The sequence below is a fragment of the Cervus canadensis genome, chromosome 28, assembly GCF_019320065.1.
Source record: "Cervus canadensis isolate Bull #8, Minnesota chromosome 28, ASM1932006v1, whole genome shotgun sequence".
Classification (NCBI taxonomy): Eukaryota; Metazoa; Chordata; class Mammalia; order Artiodactyla; family Cervidae; genus Cervus; species Cervus canadensis.
This window is the reverse complement of record NC_057413.1, coordinates 15,451,978-15,478,592: the sequence shown is the minus strand read 5'-3', so window position 1 is coordinate 15,478,592 and position 26,615 is coordinate 15,451,978. Positions and strand designations below refer to the sequence as shown.

At 41.3% G+C, this 26,615-nt stretch overlaps 1 protein-coding gene across 18 annotated transcripts in view; it reads right to left on the bottom strand.

The window, feature by feature from the left end:
* LOC122429059 overlaps nucleotides 1-26,615 on the bottom strand; it is a 775,926-nt gene that overhangs the window by 539,384 nt on the left and 209,927 nt on the right. The window contains exon 5 of one of the 18 annotated variants that reach the window (XR_006265909.1): nucleotides 2,976-3,034. The exons of the other annotated variants lie outside the window; for them this stretch is intronic. The gene's annotated coding sequence lies outside the window, so the exon portion shown is untranslated. The remainder of the gene's footprint in view (nucleotides 1-2,975; nucleotides 3,035-26,615) is intronic. 18 annotated transcript variants of the gene reach the window in all.

The window sequence follows — 26,615 nt, the reverse complement described above, 5'->3', positions numbered from 1 at the left end:
AAAAATACAGAAATGAAAGTCTGATTTAATTACACCCTGCAAGATTTATATGTGAGTAAAATAAAAGAAAAACAGAATTCAGAAACTATTTTGTAAATGTCATACAATAAAGTGAAAACTACAAATGTACTAGTAATTTCCTTTACATTTTATTTCCAAAACAATATGAACCTGCAGACAAGTTGTGCAAATGGTTCAAGAAGTTCCAATACACCCTTCACTCATAAAAGTTTCTTCATACAAGTGAGCCTAACTGCCCCCAATAATGTTCTTTCTAGACACAGAATCCACTCCAGGATCTGACTGTGTACTTAGTCATCCCTCTCCAGTCTTCAATTTGGAGCGGTATCCAGCTCTTCCTTAAAGGTCATTTCCCCTACAACATCAAAGATGGCTGGCTATTTATTTTTGCAGACTACCCCTCAAATGGGATTAGTAAGGTTCTCTCATGAGAAGATTCAAAGGTTACATTTTTGGGGAAAGAAGCTGTGTTCTCACTGCATCTCATCAAGTGACACATAATGTCAGTTTGTCCCATCACGGTGACAGCAACTTTGATCACATGATTCAGATCAAATCTCCCAAGTTTCTCTAGCAGAAGTACTGGGCTGCTCTTTACAGTGACTAAGGATTTGTGGACAGTTTGAGGCAGTACAACTATCTTGATCCTCATTCAACTTCACTCACTGGTTTTAGCGTTCATTGATGTTTCTTAGCTATATTCTTATTAGAAAGATGCCAAATCACCGTGTTTCTAATCTCGGCTTTTTATTTAACAGATAACATTCTATTTTTTTAAGGAGAACTCTCTCTTCTCACTTAGTCATGCATTTACTGACATCAGAATGGCCCCATACCTTCTTGGTTTGTTTAGTCAGATACAATCTGTAATATTATTTTCATGCCCAAATTGTCTCAGGTTTGATTGGTGGGAATGCCTTCAAGCAGGCTGCTGTGTTCTTCTGCCACCTTTCCAATATTCTCTGAGAACATCTGTCTTTCCTGGCACGAGAAGATATTCAAAACTCATTCTGGGTCTTCCCTGTCCTAGTGCTAGAACAAGACATTTTTTTTTTTTTTTCCAAAGTCCTGTGGTTTCTTTGAGCAAAGACTGATATTTAGAAACTAGGATCTGAACAGTAAATGTGTTTGTATTCACTGGGCTCTCACTGCATCCTGGCCCTCTTAGTGAGCAGAGTTAGGAAAATGGGTATATTGTATACTTATGCACATACATGTACATATTCATATATGTGCACATACTTTAATATTAATTTTTGTTTCTATATTTAAAATTAAATGTCATACACCTAATATTTCTACATATTGAAATTCATGACTTCACTCATATTCTAATCCATAGCACAGGGCTCCTTCTAGCTTTTCCCTTTTTTCAATTTGCAGCTTCTTTCCCTGACAGTAAGAAGTCTGGTTCCCATTACCTTCAATATATTTGCTTATTGGCCTTGCTGGGCCTCCTTGCTCAGGCCTGCCTAATGGCTTTTTAACTAAGTTAAATGAGGAAGGAAGGAAGGAGGCCTGCAAGCAAGCAAGGCTGGCAATACCAAGTCTTTAAGATTTGGTCCTCTCCTTATAATAAAAACACAACACCTAGGCCCTAAAATGAAATATCTCAACCCTGTACCTCATTCCCTAGTCACAGGGGATGACAAAGCTTAAAGCTGTTTTCCAGTGGCTTGTCACCTGTCTTTGAATGCGCATAAGACACATAATTGTTCATACATTTACAATAAAAATAATTAGCCATTGAGTAGTAAAGGTTTCGAGAATCTGATGTCAAGTTTTTCCAAAGAGATCAAAGAAATTCTAGTAAATCCTCAGTGAACATCCAACCCACTTGTAATGAAAACGGGGAAAGTGGGACCCAGAAAGGTCACAGGCCTGGCCTGGAGTCACAAAGCTAATTAATAGCAAAGTACCACCCGATCCTTAGGTTCCTGACTGTCCTGCGTGCCGTGCTATCTTTGAAAACATTCTCATACGATTTTAAAATATACCCACTGAGAAACACACAGCGCTGCAAGCCCTCATGAGCAAAATTTATACCCGTGAAGGCAGCAGGCCTCCTTTAAATAACTAGAAGAGAACAGTCTCTTCCATGGGAACATTAATAAAACAGTTACTCAAATGCTGAACTATAAACGTAGCTCGCATAACCAACAAGTGTCCCTTAACTTTAGCAGTCTGCAATTCCTCCAAGACGTCAAAATTAGTATCAGGCAGCACAGAACAACAAAGAAGAAGTGCACAATGGAGATGGTAAGACCACCTCTCTCCTCAGCGCGCTGGAAGGATTAAGATAATGCTCAGGAAAGTATTATGTAAATTGAGCTGCGCCCTACAGCTCTACATGGCTCTTTTTCCCTTGGTGTAAATAGGGAGTTTCTGTGCAAAAAGCTGATTAAACCAACTTTGTGCCACGTGGTATCAGCTCTGGCACCAAGCTTACACCAAGGACTGCACCAGGCAGGTCATCCCCACTTTTGCCAGCCTCGTTTCCCTGTTCCCCTGTTGGAAAAACGGAAGTGACAACATCCAGTGCCTGTAACTGGTATGCAAATTGAAAGGAAAAAAAAAAAAAAATCAAGGAAAGCGAACATGAAGCCTGGTGCGCAGTTAATAAATGACAGTCACCACCCTCATCAAAGCACCGCCACCTCTATCTCTGTGATCAGAGTTACCCTTATTACGTGCAGACCTTACGCACACAGTGCACGCTACAGGCCAGGAACAAAAGCTATCTGAAATTTGCTATGGTCATTAAAACAAAGGGAGCTCAACTTATATTGGCAAGAGGATGTGTAGGCAACTCCGAAATCATTTTCCTTTTTTCTGGATCTGGCCTCATACAATCCTGAAGGAAGATCCCAGTTTCTAGCTCCACCCCCACCCAAGACATTAAACATGATCAGTGAACCCAGATATCTTGGGTCCAAAGATGTCATTTATCTTACATGACGTGATCCTCTGATACTCTGCCACGCAGAGGGCTCTTGAAGGATGAAATTTCAGACTAGGATTAAAAAAATATATACTGAGTTAATTTTATGGAAAGGCGGAAAAAACGATAAAACCCTCAGAAGATTTAAAACAGATTAGGGACAAAAACAGTCTTCAAGCAGGCCAAAAATGGTGGCTCTCTTAATACAGGACTCCTGGCGAACTGAGCTGTATTTTATTACTTAAAGTTTAGCTATTTTTAACTGTTTTTTTTTTCCCTTTTCTGAGAAAAAAATAATATGTCTGTCTGATGTTCAATGAAATACCAGGTGCACCATGGTTTTCAGTCTTGTTTAAAAAAAAAAAAAAAACCACCTATTGTCGCTCATGGGCTTCAGCCTAGCCTGTCAAGCAGGAATTAAAATCTCTTTAGAAAGCAGCTTTGCATGGTTCATGTGTCAGGCCGACTTGAGCTGGATCAGCTTACAGAAGGGGCCAGAGATAAGGCACCCGGAGAAGGTTACAAGGAAAGAGCCCCCAGAAAAAGAGTCTATGATTTCTTTACTCATCCACCCCACTCTCATTCCCTCTCCTTTGTAAGAACTGGAGCAAAGGGCAGATGAAAGAGTGATTTCTTTCCCTTGATTAATGACAGCACTAGATTCTGAAATTAACCCATCAGGAACACGTCTATCTCCTACTTTGAAAGATCTATTTTTCTGTAAAAATCACAGAAGAGAAACCACATTAGTTTAAAAGCCCACTATCAACCCTCTGATTTTATTAGGTCCAAAAGCACCAAGCCTGCAGAGGAGGACAGCTTGGTTTATTTGAAAAGAATGCATCAAATATTAGCTGAAAATTGGTTGTAAATGGGGCCACTTAAACCTCCAAGGCAAGGAATTGCAGGGTCTTGGGATTAAAATTGCAGGAAGCCAAGAAGAAAATTGAGGACAAGGAAATGATGACTGAAGGGCTTGGGGCTATTATCTCTGAGAAGAAGAAGGACCCTGAGGCTTCCGGGGAGAAAAAAAATTACACAGGTGACCTTGAGAACAAGTCTGGACTGAGAAGTCAGCTGGGTGTGGCTTCCTGTGGGGATGAAGTACAGCAGGCGGAATTCTTCATTTCCAAATGGATGATGAAGACGTTTCAGATAAGTAGCTGTGATTCCCGTTTACACATGCGGAGTTGCAAGCTGTATCTCCAAGAATACATGTCACGCAGCCCTTGTACAACGCTTCATCTTCCGCAGCCATAGTTTGAAACTCTTACATGGTCCTGGAGGATTTCATGACTTTGGACACAGGAGACTGGAGATTAAAAATGGACTCTATTGACTAAATTACCGTACAGACTATTTGTCTTCATCCTTTGTCACTCCACACAGAATGAGGGGCCCCAAACTGTGAAGGAGACTATCTAAACTTCCTGAAACCACTTCAAACTGAGAAGCAGGAACAGATCTTGGATCTCAAGGAATGTAACTCTACACTTGAACTTCCTGAAGGTGAATTTACTTATACATTCCTTTAGACCAGTTCTTAAATCGGTTAATATCCAGACTCTTTTATTAACAATTACAGAGAAAAACATTTACCATGTTGCAAATTAGAACAAGTCTTTAATATTTATTAATTCATTAAAAATAATCTAAAAACATATTAACATAAGTGAGAAACTTTTAAAAGCAATAATTAGATTTTCCCTTCAAAATGTAGTACCATTGTTTTACAGTGTTGAGAAATTTTTCATCCCTGCACTAGCAGAAGAGAGCTGAAGTCTCCTATGTGCTGCATTCAATCTATTGTGACCTTTTGGTTAGAATATGTAAACATAGCAGGAATGTAGAGAAATAACATTAATAGCCTTTTCTAATGATCTTGGATTATTCTTTCCCTTATACTACACCAAAACTCAACAACTGGTACTTCCCATAGGAATCCGAACCCTTATCGGTGAACTTCTAATACTTTTGATATGTTAAAATCCTTTGGTGGAACTGCCACTTGATCTTTAACCTATGCCCAATTTTATGACACCAATCGTAGATTATTTTAAAAATACTGATTCACTGTGTTATAGAGAGGCACCAAATGTACAATGGAAAACTTCATGATAAATGTGAGAAAGAAGATGAAAGGAGGATATAACATCCTAGTCTTACTAAGAAAGTAGACTTGACCTTGTAGATCCACGGTAAAGGTCTAAAGGACCTTGTGTTAAGTCACTTCAGTTGTGTCCGACTCTTTGTGACCCCATGGACTGGAGCCCTCCAGGCTCCTCTGTCCATGGGATTCTCCAGGCTACAATACTGGAATGGGGTGCCATGCCCTCCTCCAGGGGCTTCTCCTGACCCAACGATTGAACCCCTGTCTCCTGCAATGCAGGGGGATTCTTTACCGCTGAGCCACCAGGAAGCCTTGTGAGGACCTCAGGGGTCTGTGATTCACACTTTGAGCACTGCTGTTTTAAGCTTTCCTGGCACCTAAAATGACCTGAGGTCAGGATGTGACAGTAGTTGGCAAGGTCCTTGAGGGATCCTTTCAGGGGCCAGTTAACATTTTTAAAAAGTGTCCCAGTTGACTTTCTACCAGGACGTGGTCAGAAAAATTCTAAATTTGAGAGTTCTAAATGGTGTCTAAGCAGTATGCTAGAAACCGGAAAGGATACAGCCCAGTGAATTTGGCTTGTTCTCTACTACAAAACTATCCAAGTAACAACCACCACATCTCAAGTTGAAATCCACATATGAAAATAACATTTTATAACTCAAAAGCGAGAATTCTTTATTACTGATGTTTCCCCTCTCTGTGAAAGTTTGAGGTTTAGAGTTTCTTTTAAAATCATTATTTGTTAGTGGTCCAAATACTACAAAGAGAATTTTAAATTTGTATTCATCAAACCCTGAGAGCCTACATTCTTCAAAAGTCAGCTTCTAGGGCAGCGGCCTTAACAGTCTTGTTCAACACAGCATCCCCAGTCCCATACCACCAAACAAGTGCCTGTCGCCTATTTAAAGCCCAGTCAATATTTGTGGAAAGAATCAAGTGACTTAAGTTGTATTTGAATACTGGTGAATTTTCAAAGGACAAATATGACCCTGTGTGTACCATGATGAAGAAATGAACAAGAAATCCAGCACCACTAATTCTGAAGAATAATAGCACTTTAATGGGTGAGGGAAAATGGATCAACAGTTTAAGTCGGCTTTAACCAAAAACTTGAATTCACCAGGGTATTTTCAGGGAACACCTCATGACATTCAGATTTCAAATTCAAACTCTGTAATTTTTAATCCAATGAAATGAAGGAAGTCATTGAAGAAAAATTAATTTCTTCTGTCCACAGGCTGTTGCTGCAATGCACCTGATATTTTGAGAAAAGCAAAGTTTCTCTTAGTCCTTTCAAGATTAAAATGCTAGGGAAAAGTTGTGCAAGATACAAGACCCTGACTAAAACATGCACGTGTGTGTGTGTATTTTCATGTATGTATATGAACACATTATTGCAGTTTGCCCTCACGTGTTATTGCTGCATAAACTGTTCTGCTGTTCTTCAGCTCATAAGGGAAGAGAGGGGGACGACAGAGAGGGGAGATGCAGGAGGCTGGCTTTACAACTGCTCCGGTATTTCAGAAGTTTTGATTATTTGGATGATGCAGGCTATTTTTTTCTTTCTAACAGTCCTGCTTGGGGAGAGAAAGTGGGCCTCCTTGGTGAACAGAAGTAACTGTTTGTGCAACAGAATTGATTATCTGTTCAAGATGGCTTATGCTGCAGGACTATAAAAAATTGCAGGTGGCTTTGGTTACAAGAGAAGCCATCAGTCACCCTGAACTATTGACACATTTTTATGTACTGCAGTCTCAAATCACTCACTAAGATTACCCATTCATCCATGAAATCTAAAATGCAGAGTCCTACCTAAGGGAAAAGGGGGAATTTAAACCGAAAAGTCGACACCCACTAGTCTTAGAACACCATTACATTTTAAAGCTACTTGGAAGCCAAGGGTCGGTTCCCTTAGGCTCGCCAGCCCAGGGGAGCACCAGGGTCCAGCTACCACCTTGCTCAAATGATACCTGAATCACTCATCCCAGGGACTGGGAAAAGCTACTGAACTTTTCACAGCTTTAACATACAATCGGGTCATAAACTGATAAAAATTATTGTGAGTATTTCTTTTTGTTCAACAGCATGCTTGCATGCGTGGTGCCCAGTTGTGTCTGACTCCGCAACCCTACAGACTGTAAGCCTGCCAAGCTCCTCTGTCCTTTGGGTTCTCCAGGCAAGAATACTGGAGTGGGGTACCATTTCTTTCTCCAGGGGATCTTCCTGACCCAGGGATAGAACCCACATCTCCTGCATCAGCATCAAATGCATTGCAGCCAGGTTCTTTACCCCCAAGCCACCGGAAAAGCCCCGACAGTGCACTTATCACTGGACAAATGACAGATAAAAATCAATTCGAGTCTGGTCCCAGAAGCTTAAAAATTATTAAGCACATGCTGACCTTCCTGCATTATTAGAGACAGTCAAGTAATCAAACACAGAGCCCAGTATCTCCTTCAAGAGATGGATAAAACCATTGCGGTGATGGCTGTGTCATTTCCCGACCACAGGTCCAGTCTGCTGGGAAGGTCACCTGACAGCTAATGACCAAGGGCTATACCTTTTAGGCACATAATGCTGGATTTAAGATGAGATGGCAAGTTGTTTTTATGGACCTTTTTTCCCCTAATGTAAAAAGTCTCCATCTAGGCATAAATTAATGAATTTTGTTACATCTTAAGTTTCCCAAGTGTAAGTTTCTTTCTTAAATTAAGCTCTATGCAACCCCTTTTTCGTCTGCTTTCCAAAACTGGCCACCACTCCTTAGGAATCTAGTGTATTCAACCACAGGAAGCAAGTGAGTCCCTCTGCAGTGTTTCCTCTCCTTCTCTCCGTTCTTCTACAGACCAGACCGATACCTGGGCATTATAGAATCAGGATCTTATCAAGCAGAAATCTGGACAAGAAGCAGTAAGCACAACTCTCAAAAGAAATGGAAATTAACATAGTAAATTGTCACTAATGGTACAATACAGCAAGTCTTTTGATTTTCTTTTTCTTGGTTACTATTGTCTCAAGATGTGGCTTCCCTGGCAACTCAGACAGTGAACAATCAGCCTGCAATCAAGGAGACGCAGGTTTGATCCCTGGGTCAGGAAGATCCCCTGGAGAAGGGAGCGGTTTCCTCCCATTCGAGGAGGGGCAGGAAAGGTGTGGCTGAGGGCAGACAGGGAATGAATCTTGAAGAGGACTCACCTGGTGGGTCAGGAGAGTCAGAGAGCAGGGAAAAGGTCAGAGCTGGAGACAGCAGCGAGGGGAACACGTGTCTTGGACATGTCTTGCTGACATCCCTGTCCTCCGCCTTTCAGATCCTCACAGTCTGCATGTCATGACTTTTCTAGCTCAGAGATCTCACAGGCGTCCCACCTTTCTCCTCCAGCTGCTTCGGCTCCAGCAGAGGACTTTGTTATGCAGGGAGCACCACTGACACAGTCCCCCCTGTTCTTACCTGCCCTGGACTGCCCCCTCCTCACCAGCCTCCCATCAGTCAGGCACTCCACTGCCTACACCCGCCTCCAGAAGGCGCAATGCGCCTGTCATCTCCAGATTCAAATTCGAGAGCCCTCTTTCTCACCAGCACTGACCCTCAACTTCACATTCTGCCACTTGACTCCATTTGAGGCAGTGGATTCAGTGTCTGATACCTGGAGAAGGCTCTAAGATGGGACCATGGTAGCAACCGTCTTGCAGAATTAAAGGTGAAATGAGAATGCACACACCAACACAGCACAATGCCTGGCACTCTGCGCCCTCACAAAGGCAGCATGGGGAGAGGGGAGAAACGAGGGAGGTAGAGAGGCACTTTGGCTTCTAGATTCTCCTTCCAAGACAGCCCTGCCTCCTGTCCTTTTCCGGTCCTCATCCTTAAAATGTCCAACAACAATTTCACTCTGCTACAGTAATCTCCCTTCTGGGAGTACAATTCGGTACTAATTTTCTTTATTCATCATTGATCCTGACAAACCTTAATCCTCATGATACCTCTCCTGCATTTTTTTTTAAAGGAGGAACTATCATTGGTCTCCGTTTATCCAAGCAAAATAACTACTCCCTCCTCATTTCACAATCAGTTGGTCACCAACTCCTTTAAAATTCTGATTTTCTCAATTCCCCTCAAGTACTCCCCTCTTCTCTCCATCTCCAATTTCCAGAATATTCATTTCACAAACAGGAGATTAATGAATAAAGACTCAATTTATTCACAGAGAACTTCATTGTAATGTGTGACATTGTATAGCTGTTGTGACAGTTAAATGGGGTAACATTTAAGAAAAATTTAGAAGCTATCTTTAAATGCAGACACAGGCTACTGTGCTGCTTTATTAAGGCCAGGGGAAACAAATTTTAATAACTTAATGGTAAATTGGCATTTGAGGTTATTGAAACACAGTATCAAGGCAACAACAACACCAACAAAAATCTAAGATCAGACCACCTCCAAGTACTTATACTTCCTCTTCAATACAGTGAAGTAGATTAGATCAGACCAACCCTCCCAACAGAAAACAAATTAACTACAGGGAAAAACTGTTACCACAGCTTCTGTCTGAAGGAATCTGAGGATCACGAAGACAGCAAGATTACACAGGTTCAATCCCTGGGTCGGGAAGATCCCCTGGAGAAGGAAATGGCAACCCACTCCAGTCCTCTTGCCTGGAGAATCCCATGGACAGAGGAGCCTGGCAGGAGTCGGACACGACTTAGGGACTAAAAGAACAAATGACCCTGGTAAGAAGAGATCTGATGCTTGCCTGTTCAACAAACACGTCTACGGATTCTGTTGCAGACAGTGGAAGATCCAGCAAGTTATTAACAAATCTCACATCAGAGTTGAGCAGGTAAAAGTTGGAGTTCATGGCTTGCTAAGAGAAAGGGGCCCTGGTAACAACCCAGAACTTTGGCTGGGATTCCTAGAACTAAACCAAAGGAGGAATAAGCCGGAAATGGAGCAGCCTCATGAAGACTAAAGGCCACCTCTGGAACAGTTTAATCCTTGCATGTATTCAAGTGCTCTATCCTTCCCCTGCCTGCCTCCCAGAAGAAAAGTAAACACATCAGAGGAAAATATCATCCACAGCTAAATGCTATCTCTACTTCCCTGGTGGCTCAGATAGTAAAGCGTCTGTCTGCAATGCTGGAGACCCGGGTTCGATCCCTGGGTCAGGAAGATCCCCTGGAGAAGGAAATGACAATCCACTCCAGCACTCTTGCCTGGAAAATCCCATGAACAAAGGAGCCTGGTAGGTTACAGTCCATGGGGCCGCAAAGAGTCGGACATGACTGAGCGATTTTACTTTATTCACTTATACTTTTAAGACACAATGCCCCACATTCATCTGAAATAATCAGGCTTGCAAAAAATAAGACCTAACCAAAAATCAAGAGAAAAGTAAGAAACAATAGAGACGGACCCACAGGAAATTCAGACACTGTAGTTACCAGATGACTTTAGAATAATTGTGATTAGTCAAGTTTAATGAATTGCACAACTAAAGAATTTCAGTGTAAAATGAATCAAAAGGACATCTTATAATTTAAAATACAACCACTGGTATGAAAATATTCAATATATATTTTTTGTTCAATATATATAAACAGCCTACCATGTATAGCTGGAGAGAGAAATGAACTGGATGCTACATCAGGAGGAAATATCCAGATAAATAAAAGCATCAAGATAAAAAGGGAAAGCAACGCAGGAAACCTAGGTTAACATACCTGTAACCAGAAAACCAGAGGACAGAAGGAAAAGGGGTAAAAGCATTACCTGAAGAGATAACGATGAGATTTTTCCAAAATTGATTAAAAAAAAAACCAAAAGCACAGATTCAAGAAGTGCTCCAAATCTTGAGTTAGGTAAGCATAAGGACGTTCAACCGAGACCATTACTGAAAAGCAGCTGAAAACTGAAGACAAAAAACAAACTCTTACAATCACTTAAAAAAAAAAAAAAAGTGAACATTATTAAAGCTGTGGGGTGGGAGGATGGGGAAGGTTTAACAGGGAGACAGTATTTTCAAATGGCAAAAATAAGACTGTCTCAACAGAATCATGGTAGCCAGAAGACATGATATCAGAAATGCTATTTTAAATGCACTGAAAGTGATTTCCAAGAATTCTGCACACAATGAAAATAAAGGCAGTATAAAGTCCTTTATATAAAATCTGAGGAATCTTAACACCAGCAGACCTGAAGAAACACTAAAGGGAGCTCTTAAGACGGAAGGAAAGCAATCCCAGATGAAAGCGTATCGTACAATTCTCTTCCCAATGAGTATTTTTAAGTAGATCTGAAAATACCATGTTGAAGATCTGTTAAATATTTGTCTTAATGACTTGAATGGCAAGACAGGAAAATAAATACTGAAAATACAGAATTGTAAATGTGTTTAATATTCAAATTTCAAAGACATGCCCCCATATACCAAAAAAACTAACCAACTCACTTTTACTGAAAAGCAATTTATGACCTGAAGCTAGAATACACTTGCCCTCAGAATACCCTGTATTCCCATCCAATCATTTCCTAACCATTAAAATCTGTCTTTCCTTCGACCTATTTTTAAGTTCCCCTAACAAACATTTGTCACCTACTATGTACCTATTTTTGTCAATTTTGCCCCAGGTGCTGTGTGAGTTTATTGGGCATTAAGATAGATTGTACCCATGGTCATCCCAAGTGTAGAGATTACCTGACTGTACACTGAATATATTCTCTCCCTCTTTTAACAGGAAAAACTCCTAAAACACCCATGATGGCCATTTGTTTTTGTTGTTGTTTTTTTTTTTTTTAAACCCATCACTACACCACAATCTGTCTGAAACTCTTGCATGGGTGATCTCTACACATCATTTAGCACAATTCTGCACACCAGAGCCTTCACATAAATAGCCACTGAATTAAATCTTAACAAAAGGAAGCAATAAGCCCCAATTCTCATCACAGAGCTTAACAAAAACTCCTTCATTTCAGACTTTTTTAAATGAACTGTATAAGCACTAGGTGGGAAAGCTCTGCCTTGTAATATGAACAACATTTTAGCCACTCAAAAGCTTGATATATTGCAAATAGATTACTTAGGTCGAATCTCAACCTTAAAGGCTAGAGTGGATCCAGTACATATGAATCATCTTCCTATATGGAAACGCCTGTGGAAACTGATCCATCTTAAAGTCTTCACAAAAAACATCTGATGACAACTGACATTCAACAGAAACCCTCAGCCAGTCAGCATCTGAAATACAGATGAAACTATACCAACGCACCTTCCCCTTCATTCTGAGCTTTGAAATAATGCTATTAATACTTTTGCCCAGGTTTCTGCCACTTTCAAACAATTCTGAAGGTTCTTTATTTGCAAAGTGAAACTTGGTGCAATTTCCTTGCGTATTTACTTAACCTTCAAGGGATAAAACTGTTTGAAAGACAAATCTAGATTTCAACACATGGTGCTCCTAGCGAAAACAAAATTCACTGCAAAGGTCTGGACATTTGAAGTCTCACCTCCCTCGTCTCATTTTACTATATTAATTCTGTAACTCAAGCTTTTAAAAAAAACATCATACAAAACTCCTCCATCTGACTTGGCACTCTGGTATAAAACCAGGGTAATACCACCTCTTTCCTTTTCATTTTCCCAAATGCTAGTGTTTCCACCTTCAGGTAGAAAGATTTTTGTTTGTTTGTTTTAATACATGCACATATCTCCTTAATAAGAGAGACAATATAGTAGAGTAGGAGGAACCTTAGGTTTAAATTCAGCTTTGTGTCTCATCCATAGTTCCACCAGTCAATGTCTATATGGTGTTAGACATTTTGCCAAGATACTCAACTTTCTCGGCCTCAGTTTCCTTATCTGTAAAATGGGCTAACAGTATTGGGTTCTAATGGTTATTTTCAGACTATAAATAATGGAAATCTCTGAACATGGTATTGATATGGAAAAAAGATAGATACATAAGTATATATATATGTATATATATATATATACACACATACGTGTATATACTTACTCTTCCTTTCCATCTTTTCAGTACCCTATCCAAGGAGGATTTTTGTATTTCAGTGTAATCTGGGCAATTGTGTTTATCTCTCTAGATTAATTTTGTATTTCCTTGTTCTCCAAGCCATCATCTGTGTTCAGCTTAAGTATCTGAGTCATTAATACTTATCTCCTTTCCATGATATTTCTTCTAGGAGTTATGGGTATGTCCTCTACTGTGTATGATAATGGGGACGGTAATAAGAATGATCCACAGTTTCCTTATAGCATCCCTCGCCCTAACTATAAGACCAATGTTGGCTTATAACTGTGAAGATCAAATTGGCATTCCTTTTCTTTTTTTTTTCCCCCCACTCCCCCAGGCATTCCTTTTCAACATGCACCCTTCCTGTTTCCTCACAGATGCATTCACTCAGATCCATGACTCCATCATTTTTATATACAAGATCTGATCCAGAAAGTCATATCCTATTTTTAGTATCACTTACAAAGGCCGTTGTTCCTTTCATACATTTTTCTTTTACCAAAATTACAATATTGATTTTCCTACTACCTTGTCTCTCTAAAGTCCTCAAATGACTTCGGTAGCCCATTAAGGAAATCCATATTTTATAAGGCAAAATCAAGAAGCTTGTTTCAACTACAGAGCTTTTTTAGACTGAGCGCTTTGTTATGTCATATTATAAGCAGTTTACATATAAGAAGAACACATCAAGTCTCACAACTCCATGTAGTATGTTACATTATCATCCCCATGGAGCACAGTCAGTCAGAAAGAGAAAAACAAATACCATATATTAATGTGTGTGTGTAGAATCTGAAAAAAATGGTATAGATGATCTTATCTACAAAAGCACAAATAGAGACACAGACGTAGACACCAAGAGTGGGAAAGAGGGGGTGGGATGAGCTGGGAGACTGGGATTGACATGTATACACTATGTGTAAAAGAGGTAACTACTGAGAACCTACTGTGGGCACAGGGAACTCTACTCAAAGCTCTGGTGACCTAAACGGGAAGGAAATCCAAAAAAATAGGGGATATATGTATAGCTGATTCACTTTGCTGTAGAGTAGAAGCAAATGCAACATTGCAAAAGCAACTACACTTTAATAAATTTTTTTTAAAGTAAATTCAATTCAAAAGTAAAGAAATATACAGAAGTGAGCTAAAAGTGACACGCAGGTGTCTAATAAGTGACAGGACAGGCACTCCGATCCACACACTCAGCCCCACCGCGCCATCAGCGACCCTGGGGTTGCCTGCGCGCTTGAAGCTGGTCCCGTCCTGCAGGATGCTGGGGTGACAGGATCTACGCGCGGCCCTCAGCCTCGCACAGGTGAGGGTGCTAAGGAAGCAGGAATCCCGGGGAGCTGTGAGCCAGGAGTCAAGGTTTCCTTGAGAACACCTGAGCTGCCTCTCTGCGCCTCACCCTCCACTCCCTGCTCCAGCTTGAGGGTGCGCAAGGGGGTGGATGGGGTTTACGATCCTCACATGCCCCTTGCTCAAGGTCATGAGTGAGCCTGGAAGCATCAGGAAAAGCTTTCTTTCTCCAGAAAGCCTGCACTTTCTTAGAGTCTCGCAGAGGATCTTCTATGTCATCCCTCCTACCTCTGCCACAGCACCCAAACCAACGTGCGCAGTTCAGGCTCCAGGACACAGACCCGCTCCTTGACTTGTGAGAGAGTCACGTGTATTTTCCACATGGTGCCGGGTGGACGGTAATATACTGTACATTTCTCTATACGTAAGTTATACTTTCGTCATAATCTTAAAATGATATCTAGTGAAGCAAAATTTTATTTTTAAATATTTTAAGATGCCATCTTCGACTTAAACCATCTGATAAGGATATTATCGGAACACAGAGGCAGATCTTCGAAATGTCTTGATATTTAGAAATATGTACTGAGCTAGGACATAAACAGAAGCTAAGATCTTCCAAGTTCCTTAAATTGCTCAATTTTCTGCTTCCCCCAATTCGCTCGACCCAAGATCCAACATACCCTGCTACTTGTCATTGACTGAATATACCCTGTTTTCTCACACCTGGAATGTCCCTCATCTAATTCATTCAGCAAATATTTAGTCAAGAAACAGAGCTGAACAGAGTCTCTGCCTAGTGGGAAAAAGATTATCATTCAAATAATCATGCAAATAATATCAAAGCACAGCTGCAATGACTGCCCTAAAGGAAAGGTACTTTAATGATCCAGGTTTTCTCATAGAAAGGATACGACCTGGAGAAGTCAGACTAGCCTGAGGGATTAAGGTGGGATCTGGGATCTAAAGGACTGAACCAGGGAAGAGGAATGGGAGTAGCTTTCCCAACAGAGGGAAGGGAATGTGCAAAGGCCCTGGGGTTAAGAGGAAGTTGGTGAATAGGAGACACCAAAAGGAGGGAACACCCTTCTTCGCTTTCAAAGTTCCTCCTTTTCCATCCCATGCAGCTCAAGTATCACTTCCTCTGGGAAGCTATTCCCTGCTCTCCATTTGCACTGTAAGTGGATATACCCCTCATACCATTATAGCATTTCTTTTATCCTTCCGTTAGCACTTAGCTCACTATATTGCAATTATCTGTTTACACATCTGCCTCCTCTAGACTGAGAATTCATGGAGGACAAGAGCAATAAAGCATTATCTATGTGTCTGCATACACGGATGGGCATATTTTAAATGCTCAGCCAAGTGTCTTAAGAATGAACTAGGAAGACAGAACCATGCTAGGCACACTCAGACCAAAACATTTTACCTTGAGACTGTTTTACTTTGTGAGTTGGACTAAAATTTTTGCAAAGACTCAGATGTAAATAGCAACTTTTAAAAAGATCTCCCCCACTCCAACCTTAATGAATCATAAGGTGTTATTTACTGAAGCGTCAGAAACAGCTGCCCAGACTGTGTGAGCACAACGTAATTCACTTTATAAATATCACACAATTATCTAATTTCTAAAAGTCTCTGCATGCTTTGAAAGGTGTTATTTTGGAAACAAGTCCTGGCCCATCCTAGGGAAATTCCCCAACTAGCACTGTCATCGCTAAGTATATCCACAGCAACTCGGAAAGACCAGAGAGGAAGCATAAACTCCCTGCTCCTCTTGGGCATTCAGAGTGCTTTCAGCCTGGCGTGGGAGGGGTCTCTGCACACGCACGCGCGTGCACACACACACACACACTGAGGGCTGCAGTCAGCTGGTCCACCTGCACTTCCAGGTAACAATTTCAGAGTCTGGCTCAACTAGCCCTCAGCTTCCCTCCATCAGAAATGCCCCAGTCACCCCTCGGCAGCTGTTTGCCTGCCGGCCTTTGTGTGATTGGGCAGTCAAAGCTGTGGTAAGGATTCGGGAACAGAGGTAGGCTTGTTTTGCTGGCCTTTCTGCTGAGCCCTCCAAATGGGAATCGCAGCCTCTGAGGTTTTCCTTACATGGTGTCAGCAACCCCACTGCAGATCCACCTCCCACCTCCGAATCCAATCCCACCCTTTTAGGGAGAGGAGAAACAATGCAATCAAGATGAGGGTATTCCTGCTGCAAGCCAATCCCCCGGTTCTCTGGCTACTTGATACGGGCTGGGGAGATAGGGCTCCCCCCTCCCAGGTCTATCTGTACCTGACATCTTTCCAGGATCACGGGGGACGTGAGCCGCAGGAGGAGTAACTGGAAACCGCGCCTCCTGGAGCCCCGTCTGAACACAAGCTGATGTGTGCTTTACCATTCCCAGGCACAGAGAGGCAGAGGCTCCCGGGGCCCTGGAGCAGACACGAACCCTGAGAACTGCGCTCCCCTCGGCCTCTGCTCACCACTTCCTCCCGGACTAGTCCTGCTCCGAGCGACAGGATGTGCACCGCCTGGGAAAGCAGCCCTTGGCCAGCCCGGTCACACGCTGCCCTTTGATCTCTTCCCACCAGACTGTGTTACTTTGTGGGCTGGCTTTTTTTTTTCCCTCCTTAATCTGGCATCCATGGAAGTTAGCACTTTATTACAGATTTCCTGCCTTTATTTATCTCACTTAATTATAATATCTCCTGGGAAGAAGAAGGAGCCTCTGAAATGCCAGGGAAAGGAGAGCCAGGCTGGGTTCTAAGGGAGTCAGGGAGGCATCCCAGACCGGGTGATCTCTCGGGTTCACAGACGATGTTGTGTATCGAGGTTGGTTTCACAATAGGGCATGGCTTAATCCACACTCTTAGGATGGGAGCTGTTTGTCTTACACAACCGGGGTCCTTGGACTTGTCTGTCTCCTCTCTCAGACAGGACCAGGCCAGGGGGAAAACTGAAGGGGGTGCAATTACTCTGGTGGGCGGGGGATTCCCCAGCACCCCTGGTGTGCACTTCTGCTCCAGGCCCATCCTCAGAGGCCTGTACACACACTTCCCACATGCTTCCCTTCTACAGACAAGAATATCCCCAGGGACAGGTCAGAATAAAGCCTCCTCCTGCTCAGTGAACTTTGTATGCCCTCTGCCCTCTTTCCAAACCGGCATACCTCTTCACCATGTGCTTATGGTCTACTACTTGCCCTATTTGGGCATTTATCACCTTTTTTTGGGCTTTGAATAATTTTAGTTCTTTATCAACAGAACATACTTGTCGGTGTCTTGAGTAAACTTACCATTCTCTTCTTAGCTTCTCTTATGTTGCACACGTGTGTGCCCAGTTATGTCAGACTCTTTGCGACCCCACGGACTGTAGCCCGCCAGGCTCCTCTGTCCATGGGATTCTCCAGGCAAGAAGACTGGAGCGGGTTGGCATTTCTCCTCCAGGGGATCTTCCCAATGCAAGTATGGAACACATGCGTCTTATATCTCCTGCTCTGGGCAGGCAGGTTCTTTTTCGCTATTGCAACTTGGGAAGTCCACATTATGGCCCTACACAACCTTAAAAACTAGAGACTGAAACTGAATTCTACAAGCATATCCTATAATCCAGGCGACAGTAAACTTTTTCTATTAAGGGCCAGACAGTAAATATTTTTGGTTTCATCTTTGTCTCAACTACTCAGTTGTGATCTTGTAGCCCCCAAACAGCCATAAACAATATGTGAATGGGTGGACATCTCTTTGTGTCAATAAAACTTTACAAAACCAGCTGATGTAATTAACAGTTGAGCTCATCAACGTTACCAGTAATATTAAATCCTAGAAGATCCATGCTTCCATAACCCTGTCCCAAGCACAGTCTGTCAGCTAGCATTGAATTCCAGCTAAATACAACCTAACTGTGCTGAGCTAGTATCTAAGCAAAAAAGTGCATGTGACGATGATCTTGTATTTGAAGACCATGCTTTAGGACTATTGAACGCTTCCAGCATCCCCATAAATCCATTTCCTCTTTAAAAATAACATTGAGTTTTAGGAAACCACATGGACACAGAAACAAGCCCATCAAACAGCTAGAAGGCACAAAAGTGCTATGAACTCAGAAAAGGTAACTAGTCTACATGGAAATCAAATCCATGATCCTACTTCGAATATAACCATTGAAGCTGGTCTAGCCTACACCACCTTTTTCAGTAACTTGCTGAAGCACCAAGCTAGGTAAGAAGGATAAAAATACTTCATGACAAAAGTACATATCCAGAAAATATTAGCACTGCACCGGAACTTACAAGTCATCTGGGAAAACCACCTACTTTATACAAAGAAACTGAGGTAGAGAGAAACCATCACATGCCCAAGATCACCAAACTGGTTGTAGAGACGGCATGAACTCATGCCAATGAGCTATGGGCTCCAACAGGCACAGACCACGTGAACTATGGCTCAACACTGTATTCCCTGCTTCCACAACAGTTCCTGGCATGAGAACACACGAGGAATTGATGATAAACAACAAAGGAGCCAGACCTCCACACTTTCACATCACAAGTGGTGTACACTAATAAATCCCTTGCTCCTAAAGAATATTCTATATATAACTTTCTTCCTTACATCAAAACGTGCGCCTGGCCCTTCAGACACCACAATCAACTGCTGAGCAAGTCTAAGTATCCTAAAGGAGTTGATGCACCACTCCAGGCGGCCAACTCTATCCTAAGGAATTATTTATGTTCGACGAGCCTCTGTCTCGAACATCAGTGATGTCTGGATCTTCGAGGACTCCTCACAGAGGACTCCGCCTAAGTGTTCTAAAACACTGTCTGCCCAGGGTTTCCCAGGACTTGCCACATGGAAGCCTGATTGCTTCGAGAGGTTGTGGCTTACTTCACATTATCTACACCCACTCATCCATCACCATCAGACAGTGGGATACAAAGCCAGCTCTTCAAAGCAAGGCCAAGAAGGCGCTCTGACTATCCCTGACTGTTTGCCACGCTGTCCCGCCCTGACAACAGACAGGACAGGTGCTGCCCCGAGAGACGCTGCTGCCTAAGAAGCCCTCCTACTTGACCACCATCCTGTCTGAGTACCTTGCCCTGCTCCACCGTTGAAGGTCAAGTGGAAACAACCTACATTCCTTCCACAGGTGTTGGCCTTTTAAAAGGAATGCAGACTTCGAGCTCCATTTAAGTTTTCAAAATATTGCTTTTCCTTTGAACTCGGAATGTGTAACTTTATCCACAGACGGTGCACTTTTACATTCACCCAGACTGTGTTTCTGTGGCACGGCTCTTCACAAAGAAGGGAGAATGGCAGCCTTCACAGAAAGGAGTGGAGAATTCAACCCCCACCTCTGGCACCCCTTGCTAAGTCCACAACAATGATCACTCAGCAGGAGGCCGTTAGAGAACCAGAAGTCGTTAAGGTCCCTCTCCCTAATCACCTAGGCTTTTGCAGAAAAACACTATCAAAAACGCTTGGCTAATTTACAGCAATCCTGCCAACCTTCCCGACTGTTGCAAAGCACCAAATGATATTATATCAAAGGCAGAATAATTAAAACATCTAAAAATATATGACCTCTGGGAATAAATATTTTAGATAATGCTTTCTCTAATAGTTCTTTGTGCTTTACTGATATAACATGCTTCTGGAAATACTGATAATACCACATGCACCCCAAAAAATAAAAACTGCTGATACTCTAAAAAGAAACAGGCAGAGGTATTTTTCGTTTCACACACACACACAACTTCCCAGGATGACACGCATTCACAGATTCACCTTGACAGAGAGGTGAAATGCCAGATTTTAAATAAATCCAAAACATTTACAAGATAAAATTCAGACATCTGAGCAGGGGTTTTCCCACAATTAAATATGCAGTGTTATCAACACAATCAGTTTAAGACTGCCTGCCCAATATATAAATTTCCCTTTGTGTTTGAAATACTTTTATCAGATAAGATAGCTTTTGTTTAAACTACTATTTTCAGAATTTGCTTTGGGGGTTTTGAATACACATAGAGAAGTAACTTGAGATTTCCTACCCTGCTTTAAAATGTGTTTCTTCTGTCTGTTTGTATTTAGTAATTTCCTGTCAAATAACCTCACATAATTAACTTTCCTTGCTCCAACCTCTTTTTTTTTTTTCCCCCATTCCTGCTTCCTGAGGATGGTAATAAAATGCTGATTACATTCTGCCGCTATCTGCCTTTTCTCGGTCTCCCTCCAGCCTTCTTTGTTAGAGCCCACTCTCAGGTTTCAGCAGTTAGACTGGGAGAGACCTACAACACAAAGGAAGCAAGACAGACTTGGGAACTTCCTGCTCATTCACATTTATTGGTGGCCCCATGGCTGAGCTGGGGCCCATCAAAGAGTGGGAGGCATGATATTTTTTTTTCCTCCCAAATTCAGTGAAATCCAAGGACCAAATTCCACCTCCACACACATCAGCCATTTCTGATGTGTATGGGCATGCCTCCCTGTCACTCCTGACCAGAGGCTGAGATGGCTGGGAAGAGCAGTCATCTTGAGCATCTTAGGACAGGAAGAACGCCCACCAACATTTACAGGAATAGAAAATTCTTACGTATCTGGCTTTTTTTCATATAGCTGAGCAGATCAGCACATGTTACTTCTGGATAGTTAATCTCTCATTTCATACTAATTGAACACTTCATAGAATTTATGCAAATAATTTGCTAAGTTTTATTACTTGAGCATTCCAAACGCCTATGACATGAAAGGAAAAATCAAAAGTGCCGTGAATCCTTCAGATTTTAGTGTTGGTACTTCCAGAACATGAAGACCAATTGCTTTCATGTACATTCAAGTTTCTGAGCCTGAGAAGATCCCCTGGAGAAGGAAATGGCAACTCACTCCAGTATTCTTGCCTGGAGAATCCCATGGACAGGGAGCCTGGCAGGCTACATACAGTCCATGGGGTCGCAACAGTCAGACATGACATACCGACGAAACCACCACCACTAGCTTTAGACATGGGCAAACGTCCTGTGGACAAAAATCACCCTCATTTGAAAAACAGTGATACATATTAAACTCAGAATAGTAAAGCTGCTTTTCCTCATTTCTTACAGATAAACACAATTGTTAAAATTCTAGCTGCATCATTATATAAAGGAGACAAACCTTAAAATTCCAAAGGGTCTCCATTCTGTCCACTAAACATTTGAAGATGTAAATGTTGGTGACCACGTATCATGATGGTGCCTGAAGTTCACAAGTGACACATCCCATGGTTCCAAACCCACTGCAAATATTAACAGAGAAGTCCCAAGAGACAAAATCATAAATATCTTCATGGACTAGAATTAGACCAAAAAACACCAACTAGCAAAATGGTAAGACCACAGGATGCTGGAATCCAGAGCTATCTAAGCCAATGGTGGACAAATCTGATGCCTGACAGGTCACTGAGCGTACTCCATAAGCAAGCAGTTTCACTACAAGGTTTATGCCCTGGAGAAACTCTGGAATATGTGCATCAGTCGATAAGCACAAGAGTATTCCTAACAGCACTTCTATTGCTAGCAAAAAATACAAAAGCTCACCAACGGGAGAACAAATACGCTGTAGTATATGCAGAATATAATATTCATTTTACAGCAGAAAACCTGCTGCCACAGGTATTACTGAGGAATCTGAGAGACATATTTTGAATGAATAAGGCACAAAAGACTACAATGTGCAACTAGTTTTATGACATTCTAATACAGGCAACTCTAACTCTATTAAACCTATTTATAAAACATATTTAAACCTATTTTTGAAAACCCAAAGAGTATGTTTTTTCCCAGAGTGTGTGTGTATTAGGGGAAAAAAAAAAAAGACTAAATTCAGACCAGTGGTTTCCTTTGGGGAGGAAGTAAGGGATTATACAGAGGTAAACTGGATTGCATTAGGAAAGTCTGTGGTGAATTACTGTGTATTCATTTAATATTATGTTTCATAACACACACATATAGTATGAATTTGCTGTATCAAATAAATTTTTAAAAAATTCTCCTTCAGGAAAAGGGGTGGGGGGAAGACCTAAGAAAATTATGGTAAAACAAAAATCAACAAAAGCAAATATTAAAGCACTTCAGAGAAATAAAGTGAAGCCAATGGATTTAAAAAAGCATGGGAACATAAGGAACAATAAAAAATCTGCAAAATATCAAGTAATTTTGATTAAGAAATTAACAGCTTTTTAAGTTAAATTGGGTAAAGTAAAAAAATCTACAAAACAGAAACAAGATGAGGGAAGTTGTTTAATGGATAGGGTTAAGGTATTTAAAAATATTATTTAAAAAGGAAGTATAAGTAAACTCTGTCAGGAATGATAAATGGCATATAAAGACACAGCAGAGATTAAAATCAGAAGACCTAAAACATTTGTCAACAGAATGTTAAATTACAGTCTATAGTCTATCAAAGTATCACAGCTAATAATTGAGGAATTAGTACATTGCCAGTTTGGAAATCCTAATGGAAAAACCCATCTGGGTAATAATTATCAATGGCTGTTAAAATCATAAAAAGACAACTAGACATCTTGAGCCTTCCAAATGAAGAACATAACATTCCCAGTAATTCTTATACTCTATACTTAAACAGAGAACCAGAAGTCCAAGAGCAATTAAAATTTAGAAAAATAATAGAGGGAACATACACTATAAGGAAACACGATTCTAAGAAGTCAGTTATCGGGACAAAGTAACATGATGCAGGGACTGACAATTACACCAGGAGACAGAATCAGGATTCCTAGTACAGGCAAAAAAAAACCTGTGAAAACAAAAGACAAAGCAGACTCCCCGGGCAGTCTGAAATCTAGGGTGTGGGAAGTCTACATGACATGTACACACACAAGCATTACGGAGTACAGAAGCCAGAAGAGCGATGTCTGGAAATGTTCGATGGGGTCCATGAATTCTGAGGACAGTGGGAAACGCAGTGTGTAACTCTGTCACATGCGACATGAGGTTAGCCCTTCGGATGGATGGATGGACGGAGGGACTGCAGCAGTGAGAACAGGGATGACGGACACATGAGTGACCACACAGAGATGATGTGACCATCTGGAGAGCAGCAAGGGGGGTGCGTTGGTAAATAGTGAAAGCACAAGATGAGACGGGAGAAAATGGAACCAGATTTGAATTCCATTCCTTTCAGACACTTCTATCCCTACCACTAGGCTGGGCACTGAGCAGAAACAGATTTAGGACCCACAAGGCTCCAATTCAAGATTCATGACTGATGAGTGGGGTATCCCAATCCATATACATCATCACCAGCATTATTATTACGTGTCACTATTGTGAAGGAGCCAAAGAATGTTCAAACTACCGCACAATTGCACTCATCTCACATGCTAGGCAAAGTGATGCTCAAAATTCTCCAAGCCAGGCTTCAACAGTACATGAACCGAGAACTTCCAGATGTTCCAGCTGGATTTAGAAATGGCAGAGGAACCAGAGATCAAATTGCCAACATCCGTTGGATCACAGAAAAAGCAAGAGAGTTCCAGAAAAACATCTACTTCTGCTTTACTGACTTCAACAAAGCCTTTGGCTGTGTGGATCACAACAAACTGTGGAAAATTCTTAAAGAGATGGGGATACCAGACCACCATTCTGAGAAATCTGTACGTAGGTCAGGAAGCAAAAGTTAGAACTGGACACGGAAGAATGGACTGGTTCCAAATTGGGATAGAAGTACATCAAGGCTGTATATTGTCACCCTGCTTATTTAACTTACATGCAGAGTACGTCATGCAGAATGCCGGGATAGATGAAGTACAGCTAGAATCAAGATTGCAGGAAGAAATATCAATAACCTCAGATACGTAGATGACACCAACCTTATGGCAGAAAGTGAAGAAGAACTAAAGAGCCTCTTGATGAAAGTGAAAGAGGAGAGTGAAAAAGTTGGCTTAAAGCTCAACATTCAAAAAATGAAGATCATGGCATCCAGTCCCATGACTTCATGGCAAATAGATGGGGAAACAATGGAAACAGTAACAGGCTTTATTTTCTTGGGCTCCAAAATCACTGCAGATGGTGACTACAGCCATGAAATTAAAAGACGCTTGCTCCTTGGAAGAAAAGTTATGACCAACCTAGACAGCATATTAAAAAGCAGAGACATTACTTTGCCAACAAAGGTTCACCTATTCAAAGCTATGGTTTTTCCAGTAGTCATGTATGGATGTGAGAGTTGGACCATTAAGAAAACTGAGGGCCAAAGAATTGATGCTTTTGAACTGTGGTATTGGAGAAGACTCTTTGGAGTCCCTTGGACAGCAAGGAGATCAAACCAGTCAATCCTAAAGGAAATCAGTCCTGCATATTCATTGGAAGGACTGATGTTCAAGCTCCAATATTTTGGCCACCTGATGGCAAAGAACTGACTCACTGGAAAAGATCCTGATGATGGGAAGATTGAAGGCAAGAGGAAAAGAGGATGACAGAAGATGAGATGGTTGGATGGCATCAACGACTTGATGCACATGAGTTTGAGCAAGCTCCAGGAGTTGATGATGGACAGGGAAGCCTGGTGTGCTGCAGTCCATGGGGTCACAAAGAGTTGGACAGGACTGAGACTGAAGTGAACTGACTGTGAAGGAACAAGGGTCCTGAACTTGAAATCAAAACCATGGGTCCAAGCCCTGGTCAGAACAGCATAATGGTATAGCCCAAGCTTGGTCTACATCTGCTTCTGTACTGAGCAGGATCTTGATACACTGCTTAGGGTCTTCATGGCTCAATATCCCATGGGTAAGAGGACAGGGATAATAGTACATTTCCTAACAGGACTAACGTGAAGATTTAAAATTTAGTATGTTTAAAGCACTTAGAAAAGTTCTCAGAAAACAGAACGCACTAAATAGTCCTTTAGCTGTTATGATCACCAGCTTTCTAGTTTGATGCCATTGAGTCCAAGTCCTTGAAATCTAAGCTTCTGCTGCCTTCTTTATAAGAAGATAATATTCCTGTCCTCAGAGCATTGCTATATGGTTGCAGTAGCAAATAAAAAGAAAAAACAAGCCTTCTAAATTACCACTATTATACCAATAGTAGTTATAAAACTAAGTTTTACTGCATTTCAAAGCATCAAAAACTCTTTTGTTTTTTTCTTGTACAGGCTGATGTGTGTTAACTCCCTCAGATGCTAAGAACTTCATATAGCAATTCTGTTTCAGAAAATTAGCCATTCTCAGCTTATAATAATTAAAAGAATCTTCTCCATAAATCTAGCACATCAATCAGCTGCGTACAGCGCTCCAATGTCCAACCATTAGAGACGTCTACACAATTTAGTTAACCTTAGCAAAAGTATGCATGCATACCTGCAACTAGTGCAAAGTTAAAAGATGTTAATATGTCCTTTTTTAAAGTACTATATGCAATGTTTATTCTCTCTTTTTATTGTTCCTAATTGTTTTTTACATGTAGCAAACTCAGGGCAATTTTTTGATGAAGCTGTCCTTTCTGAAAGTTCATTTCAGGATATGAGACGAAATGAAGCACTGTTTGTGAAAGAGGCCATCTGAAGGTTTCCAAAAGCAAAATTAGAGAATACAAATAAATCCATGGAAAATAGACAATTTTAAAGTTAGTTTCTTAAAATAACCACACACTCCCCACCTCTTACCAGTCCTAATCCACTCTCAAAGCTGCCTCCAGATTACTTAAGAAGAGGTTAATAACTCTGGGGATTAGCCAAATCCTCTACTCTTTTCCTCACCAGCTCCCCACAACTATCCCCATCTTTTCCACTTTTGAGAATTCTGATTGTAAACTGCCTTCACCAAACAATGAAAGAGGTGACAAGAAGGCAAAAGCCATATTAAATTAGTCCATCTTTCTTTCAGGCAGCTCTGATGAAAACCTCAGGAGGAAGTAGAAATAACTAATAGACAAAACTGAGGGCTTGGAATCATTTGAGTCAATACATGCCTGACAAGTAAGGAAAAGTAAATTGCAGCATATAAGCTTTTTAGAAATGCTGAAGTCGACCAGGTGAGTCTCTTTTAGATCTACAGAGACAAACCAGAATGCCTAATTCACAAGGAACCAGGTGGAAGTGGTAACACTACATGTTTTTGGTCTGAGAGTATGTACTGGTCTTTCAACTAAAATCTTACAATAAAAGTTAACAAAGATAATCCATGTTTGGAGCCCAGGCAGAGGGGAGGGGAATCAG